This window comes from Papaver somniferum, chromosome 6 (genome assembly GCF_003573695.1).
Source record: "Papaver somniferum cultivar HN1 chromosome 6, ASM357369v1, whole genome shotgun sequence".
Taxonomy (NCBI): domain Eukaryota; kingdom Viridiplantae; phylum Streptophyta; class Magnoliopsida; order Ranunculales; family Papaveraceae; genus Papaver; species Papaver somniferum.
Genome location: NC_039363.1, coordinates 27,269,424 through 27,279,170, shown reverse-complemented (window position 1 = coordinate 27,279,170; position 9,747 = coordinate 27,269,424).

Below are 9,747 nucleotides of genomic sequence, written 5' to 3'. Positions count from 1 at the left end.
ATTTGAATTATTTTGTTTATTTTCCTTTTAAATTAAATCTAAAAAAGAAATTGTTTTCTTCACAAGTCCTAAAGAACCTTTTTATCACTACAACTACAATCACTATTTAAAAACCATCAATTTTTGGCGCCGCCGACGCGGATTTGTGTTTAGGTAGCATTTTTTTTAGATTTATTTTTATTTTTATTTTTATTATTATTTTTGTTCTTCTTTACGTTTTTGGGTTTTTTTTGTTTCCTTGCATATTTTTGAAGATTGGAGCGAAAGACAATTTTGCCAAAGCTTGTGGTGATTTACTTAAAGTTTGGGAGCGAAAAGCAAAGCTAAAGGAGCGAAAGAAGAAGATTTTCTTTATTTTGTAAAAGAGAGAAAAAAAAAAAAAAAAAAGAGAGATTTTTGTTTTTTTAGGCTTTCATTTTTGTTTTTGCACTTTATTTTTGGACTTTGGACTGTGAACTTTGGACATTTTATTTTTATTTTTTATACCCTATGGAACGGTACCCTTAAATACAAACTGTGTGCAGGGAAGGACGGCGATTACGATATCGTCTCGGCCCCTCGGGTTCGTACACGACATAGGAGTCGTGGCCCGAGTCGACTTCAACGGTTCATCCCCCGTCTGGTACGGGAGGTAAGTCCAATCGAAACACTCGCGAATCCCCTGCAAGAGAGTTACTGTACTCCTTAAGGTGCTAATTGTTTGAGGACGAACCAGACTGCCTTTATTTTCCTAGTAAAGGGCAAGGCCTGGCCTAAACAAGATAAGGGTTCGGATTTCATCATCGTTCTCTTCTTGCCCGTCTTAGGAAAACAAAACCTAACGCGAACCCAAGCTTTAAAAATATGATTACAAAGAGACCTATAGGGTATCGAGCTTGTTAGGAAAAATTTTCGAAGGATATTGGTTACCTTTTAAGCAATCTCGAAGTTCATAATGGTTTATGTGATTTGAATGCGTGACTGTGCCGCCTTGTGATAGCGGTGAGGCCTTGGGTATCAAAGCTCCATTGAGCTTCCCTCGCCTCTATTCAACTTACTTTAACTCGGATTGATTCCAGAAGGGTTTGCTTAAACTGTAACGAATTCCCCTTCGAGAGATAAAAGCTGGTCTAGAAACAATCTAAGTGGAGCCATCATGCTTTTTGTTTGCTAGAAATCTTTAGGTTTGCTTTGGTGGAGTCGAGTCGGCCTTGTTTGTGATTGTATAGAATCCTTCTGTAGTTTATATTTCTTCGGTGATGAATCCTTTTGAGGAGATGCCACCTGCGATGACGTTGCGAGAATATATGTCTAGAAATTCTCGTTATCAAGAGACGTCTTCGGAAATGACTCTTGGTGAATATATGCGTGGGCAGCGATATATGGATACTCCAACTTTTATTGACGAATCACCTCTAACGATCTATGAGAAATATTATAAACATAGACCATGTAGTTGGGAACAAAGCTTGAGAATTCGTGAATATAAAAAATTATATTGTGATGATGATGAGGAGGAGGATGGTGATGATGATTATAATAATATTTCTAGTTCAAATCCAAATAATTTTAATAATTATTTACCTATTCAAAAGGACGAGGATTTGACTAGAAATACCCACATTTTAGACGATGATTACGAAACTGATGATGGTTTAGAGGAACCAGTTTATCTTGAGAGTACTGTTTTCGAGTCAAACGATTTAGAAACAATAGTCTTAGATGAACTCGTAGAGATTAGCGGGTATGAACCTGACTTAGAAAAATCAATCGCCCACTTTCAGGAATCTGATGACCTAGAAATTAGGGAGATTATGACCAGTCTACCTAGAGACGCTGAAAACTCTAAGTTTGGGGGTGATTATCATTCTCCATGTTCTTTAACTCTTACAAAAATCCCTCACGTGGGACTTGACATCAATGCCTCAACCATCTTACAAGACTATCTTCGTACTCGTTTTCCCGAACTTAATAATATTCAACACGAGTCTCAACTGTTAGAAACCCATCCTCTGGTTGATGAGGTTATCCCAGGAAATAATACCAAGATTGACTTTGTTTTCCCACCAAAAACTTTTCTACCAATTATGGGAACTTTTGATTTTAAGATGTGTCGGTTATTAAGTTTTGAGACTAAACCTAATAACTTTAGGATATTAGGGTCGACACATTTTCTTAAGGAAGACCACCTCTTTCATTGTGGTCAGCTGTGTGAGTCAAATATGATTGACTTAGAGGATCCCCAGTTATTCAGGTTGTTTTTATGTGCTTATAAGTTCTTAGTTGAGTTTTTCCAGACTCTAATACCTGAACCGGATCTTAGCTTTGAGGAAATCCTACCGATGAAAACCTTTTATTTAGACCCTTTAATAGAGCCTGAACCTGAACCACAACTATATGTAGTTGTCTTAAGCAAGGGTATGTTCGGTATCTTCTTGGTCTGTTGCAGTTTCCTCTTCTTGTGGGTAACACTTTTTGATCCAGATGACCCACAGTTATTCCGGCTACTACTATATGATTCTACGTGGTGACTAATACCTTTCCTACGTCTGGCTGAAGACTTTAAAGTTAGCACTTCTTGGGAGGTAACCCAATATTCTTGCGACACGGTAATATCTTTCCTTATCTCTTTTGCTTCAAGTGGTAACAGCTTTTCCTTGTTCATACTTTTAATTTTATCTTTAGAACATTGAGGACAATGTTAGATTTAAGTTTGGGGGTATGGGAGAAACATTTTAGTCGCATTTTTGAAACTTCTAGCGTCACATGGTATCCGGTTAGCTAAGTTTACATATTGTTTCTCACCGAAAAGATAGAAATTGGAATGCTACAGATAACAACTTATTGAGACATTAGAGAAAAAGACATTGAGATCCTTGAAATTCAGGAGAGAACTTGTTCTTTTTAGAGGGTAACCGTGATGGACCTAACCATACATGATGGAAAGGCAAGTAGGTCAGGAAATGCCAGAAAGACAAAGCAACCTCACAATGTAGTCTTAGTTACTGGATTGCGACTCTCTCTCAGTAGAAACTTATCATCATCAACAAGCGGAGCTACATCAAAATCTATGAAGAAAGTGAAGACGTTTTAGGTTTAGAAGCAACAATAGAAGAGAATAATTCAAAAATCAAAGTTGAAGTTATAAGAGCAAATGATATAAGTTGTTGGAATCCATGATACCAAGACATCACAAGTTGCGAAGATCTAAGTTTTGAAAGTCCTTCTCTCATGGACATGTAAACTTTTGTCTTGTAATTTTATTTTATTTTATATTAAGCAAAAAAAACAAAAAAAAAAAAAAAAAAAAAAAAAAAAAAAAAAAACAAAAAAAAAAATAAAAATAAAAATGAAACATCATTACGTTCTTTTTGTTCAATAAGGCCATAGGGAAGAAGAAATTTATAAGTCAAGCAAGAAATCGAAGAGAAGAGTTAATTGTCAAGGTTCTATGAGGTTCGAGAGTTTATCATCAACAGTTGAAGACCGAAGAAGGCGTTGTTTCTACTGGGCACTGTGAGAGAGTCGAAGAAAGATGCATTTTGGTTGCTTTGTTAGTCTTCTTTCAATATGGCACAAGATCTTTCTAGCACTGGTTTAACTCATCACACGTAATTAGTCCAGCTGTATAACAGATGTCCCTCTCATTTTTATCTCTCTCCTAATCTTATCCAGCTGTAAAGCAGCGGACGCATCTTACAATGTTTATCTAGCTGTATAGTGGATATCTCTTTATCTAGCAGTCGTGTGGATGTGTCTCCCCTTTTCTTCAGTTAGCTTTAGAGCTGACACCTTTAATTTCTCTGGCATTCTAGTTACTTGGAGATAGGTTGAGAATATGTATGTCCTCATAGCTCTTTGGATACTTGTGACCAATTAGGAGTAAAGGTTTTGTGGGTATATCTCTGGTAAGCCCTCCCGAGACTTTAACTCGGCCACTAGGGACACCTAGGGGTTTAAAGGCTTATTGCATACGCTAAATGCAATCGACGATGCCTGCGACAGTGAGTTAGGATTTTATTTTCTATTAGATTTGCTCGAGGACTAGCAAATAATAAGTTTGGGGGTATTTGATAGACGCATTTATGTGTCTAATATAGCTCATTTGTATATATTGTTAGTGCTCGATATCGTACTTATTTGGTTATTTTATTTATTTGTAGGTGTTTTTGGAAGAATAAGACTTTGTGGCGAAATTGGCTAAAAATATGGCATTTGGACCTCCGTAGATAGCATACCGGAAGCTCCCGGAAGTACCCCAGAGGAACCCCGAAAAAGTGCGGAAAACATCCCAGAAGAATTGCTAAAGGCACCCCTAATTTGGATAAGGGGCACCCCATTTCAGGGCATGTACTAAAGGGACACCGGAACTGGATAGGGGGAGGTCATCTTCAAAGTTTCAAAACTGGATTTTGGCGGGAAAAGAACTATGTAGAAGAACAGTTTTAGGGGTTCGAATTTGAGCGAGTTTTAAGGAGATTCAACATCGGATTTTCACTGGGCTGGACTTCCTAGACTATAAAAAGATTAGTATAAGCAATTTAACCCAACCAATTGGGCTAGAATGACCGGGAGAATGGATCAAAGTCCAAACAGGACAGTACCGTGCTGTTCACTTTCAAATATTTGTGAGAGATTTTTTGAAGACTTTTACGCTAGATAACTATGCATCTAGTCTTGTTCAAGTCTTAAGAGAAGTTTGGAGCGTAATAACTGGCCAGAGGACGCGTACAAAGCAACAGAAAAGAGATTATTCTCTCAACTGGTCGAGAAGAAAAAAAGAGAAATACTCTCGGATTTGCACGAGAATTTTGGTTCTGTTGGCTATATAAAGCATTGCTTCGAGTCTTAGAGGGGTTAGAAAAAGTTTAGAGAGAAATAGGAGAGAGTTCAGAGCCGAAACGAGGAAGATACCATTGATTGTTGCTGCTGCTGCTGTTCAAGGAGGAAGACGAAGAACGAAGAACAGACGCTCCTGGAGCGTCGTTCTTCAATAGTACCTACAGCAGCATAACTGTGTCGTTATTTTGCTGCAGTTCAGAAGTATCGTTTACAGGCAGTCTTTTTTTCGAACATTGTAACAGTCACGCTGTAACATTTATACAGCGTTGCAAAAATTCTGTTAAACACCATATCATCAATAAAAACATCTATTTAGCCATGAATTTATCTTGTGAGTGTGTTTTTGGGATGAGGAGCTAAACCCATTAGCCGAGACGACGGAGGAAGCCATTGGCACAAAATTTATTGGTATAATTCTAATTTTTATATTTATTTGCAATATTATTATTTGATTATTTGCACGAATTAAAATTGAATTAATAGTTTTTATTGAGTAATTGTAAATTGACTTGATGAAGCATGCTGGGTTTTAGTAACTTTTGATGTTTTATACTTTTTAATTACAATTATTACTTCAAAAACTTATTTGAGGCAAATATTAGAATTGATTTTAAAGATAAAATTGCATAAGAACTATTTAGAGTTTACTATTAAAATGGTCATTGGTGGAATCCTAGTCTTGGTGTTTTTCTATAAATTTGAATTATTTTGTTTATTTTCCTTTTAAATTAAATCTAAAAAAGAAATTGTTTTCTTCGCAAGTCCTAAAGAACCTTTTTATCACTACAACTACAATCACTATTTAAAAACCATCACTCCATTGAGGCCTTGTTCAGCGAGTGAATTTGAAAAAAATATCAGTCATGGAAGTTATTTCCGCTGACCTAGAACCAGATTTAGGGAGTACAATAACTGTTCAATTCTTTATACAATCTTTACTAATCATCTGCGAACCTGATTTACTTCATATTCAAGGTTTGAATTATTCTTTAAATAAGATTGAATTCAGTTTTATCTCTCTGGGTACTAATCTTTCTTACTATAGGTTCCTGTTTTCAATTAATCAGATTAGTTGGGTTGATCCCCAACTCTTCAGGCTTTATATATATAATTTGCAGCTTACCTTGGGGTACCAATCCCACATTATTTAAGAACGTGCTACTGGCAAGTCGAGAAACAAACACATTTTGCTTCATGGGAGTCAGCCCATCAGATTTGTTCCCTGCACTCTATCTTTTATTTTTAGTTCTTTAATTTTTGCATATGTATTTTAGAATTTCCGACCTTAATTTCTACGTTGGATGACTCAATTACATTGAGGACAATGTAATGTTTAAGTGTGGGGGAGTGGCGCTTTTGTTAGGATTTTTCTTAATAAAAAAAAAATCAATATCTCTGTTTTGCTCGAGGACTAGCAAAATATAAGTGTGGGGGTGTTGATAAGCATGTAAATGCTATATTTTATGCCCATATTTATATTAGCTAGGATACAATATTTTCGTTGCTAATACTATTTTAGTGCTTTTGTAGAAAGTACAAGTGAATTCGATCATCCAACGAATAAACAACAAAATGTGATACTTAATGGTGTTTGCGACGAAAATTGCAAAATGTGGTTGGCCTGGTATTTCCATATATCAGCAACCACAATGATGAAATGTGGTTGGCCTGGTATTTCCATGTATCAACAACCACAATGATCAATTATGCTGTCCTGGTATTTCTATATATCAGCAACCACAATGATGAAACGTGGTTGGCATGGTATTTCAATATATCAACAATCACAATGATGAAACGTGGTTGGCCTAGTATTTCCATATATCAGCAACCACAATGATGAAATGGGGTTGGCCTGGTATTTCCATGTATCAGTAACCATAATGATCAAATATGTTGGCCTGGTATTTCTATATATCAGCATCACTTATTATGCTGGCCTGGTATCTCTATATATCAGCAACACTTATTATGTTGGCCTGGTATCTCCATATATATCAGCAGCATAGAATTATTTCACAGCTGAGGTCACAATGGGCAGACAAGTTTTAATTTGTTTTTCAATTAATGCATGGTGAAGCGAGTCGATGTCAGCACACTAATGCCACCTAAGATTGGTCAAGAGTGACTTTATTATTGTTAGCATAAGAATGGAAGAATATCACCTCCATGACCACGTGCAAATGAAGTGCAAATGAAGAAAAAGGAAAGATTAACATATCTTGTCCTTACATAAGTTCTCTTGCTATATACATATACAGAATCTGAAGGAATGTTTGAGACCAAATGACGTCATTTGTGGAAATACAATTAAGGTGTGCCCAACACATGCAAGAAAATATCATGCTTTTTAAATGAAATTAATTCATTTCCTTGGTGGTTTCATAGACTATGGAAAGTGGAAATTCGCTGATACTTTACAATGTTTCGTCATATTATGACACGCGGCACAATATTATTGGGCGGATTGTATTTCACGACATGTGGCAGACTTCTATTGGGAGGTGATGTGGCGACGACATGAATTCATCTGTAGGATATATTTATGTGTTGTTTCAAAATGAAATTGGGGGGCACCCGGCCACATTGCCGCAACAAAGGAAGGGTTTTGAAGTTTTGTTTTCGATTCTTCATTTTTCATTAGCTAGAGTTTAATTTTAATATGTTTATGACTTTTGAGAAAGCCATTTCTAGCTAGTGTTATGTTAGAGTTTAGGTAGAAACCAATAAATTGTGTAAACTCTATATTTATATGCTCAATAATGATTTGAATGACTAGTAGTTTTTCTTCATATAGCTTGGTATTTTATTGTTCATATGATTTCATTGATTATTTATGCTTTTCAATTGATATGGCGTGCTTTGGTTAAGTCCCTTGACGTGATATGCTTTAGGATGGATAGGTAATGCTTTAGAATCGCTATCCATGAAGCGAAGAAAACTATAGTGGAGAAACAATATTTTAAAATGCATGGAATTTATTTTTAACGAATAGTAGAATTTGCATAATTAACTGGTGGAAACCGAAAACCCTAATAACCCACACTCATTTTCGTTATCTTTAGACTATTTATCATTTCATTTTGTTCCGAATTTATAAAAATCCTTAAAACATTATCTTGTTAATTACTTAATTTTTGATATTAGTTGGTAGAGTATTTCACACTCCTCGTGGGAACGACCTGTACTTGCCATTGTCTACTAGTTAGACGATGTGCACTTGCAGTATATTATTTTAGGTTTCCGAGCCTACCATTGTCATGGAATCAATACAGAGAGAAAGAAGAAAGGCATTATGTCTGATTATGACTCTAATAGTTCAGTCGATCACAAGATGAGTCATGTATGTTAGCTTACAACCTTAAAGATCCAACCAAAACCAATTGGATTCGTTCTGATTGTATGATTGACTATATCCAAGGTTTTGAGGAACTGAGAACCAATCTCATTACAACAGTTCGAAATCAAGATTGGATCAAAGACAAGATTGATGAAACAAAAGCTGATATAGCTGATATTAAGATTCAAGTTGAAAGACTTGAGAAACAAGAAGTGGTTGCATACAAGTCTCTTGAGACATGTTTTAAGAGTTTGAACACTGAAGAGACCTCGGTGAACAACAAGAGCACCACTAGAGATTAAGTTATTTGGTGTAATACTTAATCTAGTTTAATAGACATCAATTTTTGATTTCTTTCATTGATTGTATTGGTCTATTATGAATAAAATTATTTGATTAGTAATTTTTCTTGTGATAGTTTTCGGTTTACATAGCCTGTGCTTAATTGCTTTTACCTTATTGCTATGTATGTTTATGGGATGTTTGATTTCGGTTTTACTACCTTAATATTCGATCTCATATATTGTGAACCCTTATGGTTTGGGTGACTTTTTGATTTAGCGGGATTAAGTTCTAGCCCTAGTAGGTAGGTTTTATCAAAGGATCATGAGGGGTTCTGATAGAAATAATATGTGAAAAAGTCACAATATGTTGAATCGATTTTTGGTTTAGCATAAAAGTATATGTGTTTCGACGGTTTTCAAATTTTTCTTGAAATTGTTAAAACCGGTTTTCAACCTTTCTCTGGTAAAGTTTGAGGTGTGTTGTTATTCTTTTGTTTATGCATAAGGATGACAACGTGGTGATATTTCGATAACAATTCTTCCTGGACGAAGATGCTATCATATTGGAGAAGTGGATGCGAAATTTGAGGTAATAATCTTGTTAGTTAATTGTTTTCCTGTTTAAGAAAAGCCTGAGTTTATATTATATATATTTGTTGCTTTTGCTTAACAAAATTTCGGTTCAATTGATATTTATTCCATGATGTGTGTTTCAATTGGTTCCGGTTAAGAAAAACTATTGTTATCTTTCTTTATTGTGTGATATTAATTGTTTAGGATTACAAAATTTCGGTACAATTGATGTGTGTGTGATTCAATTGGTTCCGGTTAAGAAAAACTATGGTTATCTTGCTTTTGTATGGTATCAATTGTTTAGGCTTACAAAATTACGGTGCAATTGCGGTGCTTTTAATGTCTCTGTTGTTTCAATTGCTTCCTGTTGAGGTGAATAATTATGCAAGTTGATTTATTTTGGTTTGTATGAATTATTTATGGCTTAACGAAATAATTTTTGTACGGGATGAGTTGTTTAGTCCAATTCGATTTCAGATAAGAAACTAAGTTACTTCTGATCTTAGTTTGTCTTATCAAAGTGAGGTTTCAGTTATTCAAGTCTAATCGAATGCCTAAACAAGGAATGCTAGTTAACTAACCTAGTACTTGTCTTGTTTAAAATCGAAAGGTCTAAGTTTATGGATAATTAGAACCTGATGAGAAAAATGGAGTTTATCTTTATTTTGGTCTTATCGAATTAAGCGGTTGTTTTTGAACAATCGGTTTAGTAAAGGGACGAATGTGCTT